Genomic DNA, 3,557 nt, shown 5'->3' on the forward strand with positions numbered 1-3,557 from the left:
AAGGCTATAAAAATGACCTCACTTGGCCGGGCGTGGTGGCTCAAGCCTGTAATCCCAGCACTTTGGGAGGCCGAGACGGGCGGATCACGAGGTCAGGAGATCGAGACCATCATGGCTAACACGGTGAAACCCCGTCTCTACTAAAAAATACAAAAAAAAAACTAGCCGGGCAAAGTGGCGGGTGCCTGTAGTCCCAGCTACTCGGGAGGCTGAGGCAGGAGAATGGCGTGAACCCGAGGGGAGGAGCTTGCAGTGAGCTGAGATCCGGCCACTGCACTCCAGCCTGGGTGAAAGAGCAAGACTCCGTCTCAAAAAAAAAAAAAAAAAAAAAAAAAAAAATGACCTCACCTAGGAGGAGGACATTTATCACAGGGACTGGAGAGAGACAGTACACTTTGTAGAATCAGCTTTATTAAGGTTTAATTTACATCCAATAAAAATCACGTGGGGGAAGAGGGAATGGGGAGTTATTACTTAATGGGCACAGAGCTGCTGTTTGGGGTGATGAAAGAGTTATGGAAATAGCGGTTGCACAACATTATAAATGTCATTAATGTAACTGAACTGTACACTTCATGGTTAAAATGGCAAATTTTATGCTACATATATATTTTACCACAATAAAAAGTCACCAAATAATCAAAACATAGAAAATATTCATTACGCTCAAAAGTTGCCCTGTGCCACTTAGCAGTTAACACTTTCTCCATCCCTGGCAAACACCAATCTACCTTTTGTCACTGTAATTCTGCTTTTTCTAGAATTTCATATAAATGTAATCATAAAGTGTGTAGTTCTTTCTGTCTGGCCTATTTCACTGAACATAATTCATCCATGCTGTTGTGTGAATCCGTAGTTTGTTTTTTTTAATCGCTAAGTGGTATTTCATTGTACGGATGGACCATAGTTTGTTTACCCATTTCCCAGAAAATGGACATTTGATTTGGTTACTAAGTTTTTTTTTTTTTTTTTTTAAACCAGCCTGGATTAAATGCCAGGTTGTCAAGAAGGTAGATCTCACTCTTACACAAGGATGAGGTACAAACGCTGGCTACATACAGTTATGAATAAGGGCCTACAGACCAGCCCTACGTGTTTTCTTATGACAGCTTAATGTCTTGAACCATGGTCTGCAGATGATTTCCAGATCTCAGATTTTCCTGTTCACAGTTCTCAGATTTTATTCTGTGAGCCACGCCCTATGTGGGGAGCACTGTGACTGAGAACCTATGTTGACAGGCTCCGTGAACACCGTGGAACAGCAAAGATGTTCTCCTTTTGTGCCTTACTTTCTACATAACTTCCATGGCAGTTGCATGGAGATCCAAGGTGGGCCAACAGGAGTTTCATATAACATACCGTATTATATTTAACATAATATAATTTATTATATATAGTGTCATATAATTCAATATAAAATATATAGTCATATCACTTGCCTGCATACCTGATGCTCTTATTCTTGCACAGGAAAAAAAGATCATGGCCAGGTATGGTGGCTCACGCTTCTAATCCCAGCACTTTGGGAGGCTGAGGCGGGTGGATCATGAGGTCAGGAGTTCGAGGCCAGCCTGGCCAATATGGTGAAACCCCGTCTCTACTAAAAATACACAAAAATCAGCCTGGGGTGGTGGCAGGCGCCTGTAATCCCAGCTACTTGGGAGGCTAAGGCAGGAGAATCACTTGAACCCGGGAGATGGAGGTTGCAGTGAGCCAAGATCACACCACTGCACTCTAGCCTGGTGACAAAGTAAGAAAAAAAAAATCATTATATGTTTGGAGTTATCATGTATTCAAAATCAACTTTTTTCTTTTCCTTCCTCTACAAAGGACTCCCTTCTCTGGTTTTGGTGCCTCAGAATAGATCTTCAGACTCTACTACAGGCAGCTTGCCTTTAGGAGTCCTTGGCTGGTATCTGGTTTCAGAATTTTGTTGACACACCTCACTCTTAATCCCGTCTCCCAACCTGTGCTGTGAGCTTGATATTCTAGACCGTGCTTGTTTCCCCTGAGTGGCCCTGGGTGAGAGGAAGGACAGTTAGCTTCTTGCCTATTCCTGACGCATGGGCCACAGGCCCCAAATGGCAAACCTGGTCACCTTGCAGATTTTCTCCATGGTCTCTGGTGAGAGGCTGGTGGTATTTAATGAGACTTCTCAGCCTCAGGCTTCAGTTGTACCTTCCAGTGGCCCCAGGTGGCCTTGAGCACCCAGTGATTAATGTCCAAGGACTCTGCCCAGCCATTTTCTGTCTCCCTGCATTCCCTGTCCTCTGGTGGCCAGAGGACACTACTCACTCTGGTCTGGGCTGTTGTTCCCATAAATGTTCACTAACAATGCCTTTAGTTTCCTTTCTCCTACAGATGTGCTCAAATCAAGATACGAAATCCCAGACTGGGAGGAAGGATAGTGTAGGAGTGGTGACCACAGAGGACATCTGTTGTTTTTCTCTGCCCAATACCACTCTCACCCCCTTCTACTGTTAATGGCATTCTTTTCTTTTTAACTTTTATTTTAGGTTCAGGAGGCACATGTGCAGGTTTGTTGTATAGGTAAGTTGCGTGTTGTGGGGTTTAGTGTACAGATTATTTCATCATCCAAGTAATAAGCAGAATACCCGATAGGAGGTTTTTGATCCTCACCCTCCTCCCATGTTCCACCTTCATGTAGGCCCTAGAGTCTATTGTTCACTGCTTTCAGTTCATATGTAGTCAATGTTTAGCTTCCTCTTATAAGAAAATGTGATATTTAGTTTTCTGTTCCTGCATTAGTTTGCTTAGGATAATAGCCTCTAGCTCCATCCATGTTTCTTTAAAGGATATCATCTCATTCTTTTTATGCCTGCATAGTACTCCATGGAGTACTGTATATGGACCACAGGTTTTTAAAATCTAGTCTACTTTTGATGAGCATTTAGGTTAATTTCATGTCTTTGCTACTATAGATAGTGCTGTGATGAACATACATGTACATGTGTCTTTATGGCAGAAAGATCTACATTTCTTTGATGGTATAGTTTGTATATTTGTCCCCACCCAAATCTCATGTTGAATTGTAATCCCCAGTGCTGGAGGCAGGGCCTGGTGAGAGATGTTCGGATCACAGCGGCAGGTCCCTCATGGCTGGGTGCTATCTCTGTGATAGTTGAGTTCTCACAAAATGTGGTCATTTAAAAGTGTGTGGTACCTTCCACCCCCCGCTGTTTCTCTCTTGCTCCTGCTTCTGCTATGTGAAGTGCCTGCTCCCACTTCACCTTCCACCATGACTGAAAGTTCCCAAGGCCTCACCAGAGGCTGGGCAGATGCCAGCATCATGCTTCCTGTAAAGCCTTCAGAACAGTAAGCCAATTAAGCTCTTTTCTTTATAAATTACCCAGTCTCAGCTATTTCTTTCTAGCAATGCAAGAATGGCCTAACATATTTGGGTATATATTTAATAATGGGATTTCTAGGTCAAATGGTAGTTCTGTTTTAAGTTCTTTGAGAAATCACCAAACTGCTTTCAACAATGGTTATAGTAATTTATATTCCTACCAGCAGTGTATGTGAGCATTCCTTTT

Source organism: Macaca thibetana, chromosome 1 (genome assembly GCF_024542745.1).
Source record: "Macaca thibetana thibetana isolate TM-01 chromosome 1, ASM2454274v1, whole genome shotgun sequence".
In the NCBI taxonomy this organism is placed as follows: Eukaryota; Metazoa; Chordata; class Mammalia; order Primates; family Cercopithecidae; genus Macaca; species Macaca thibetana.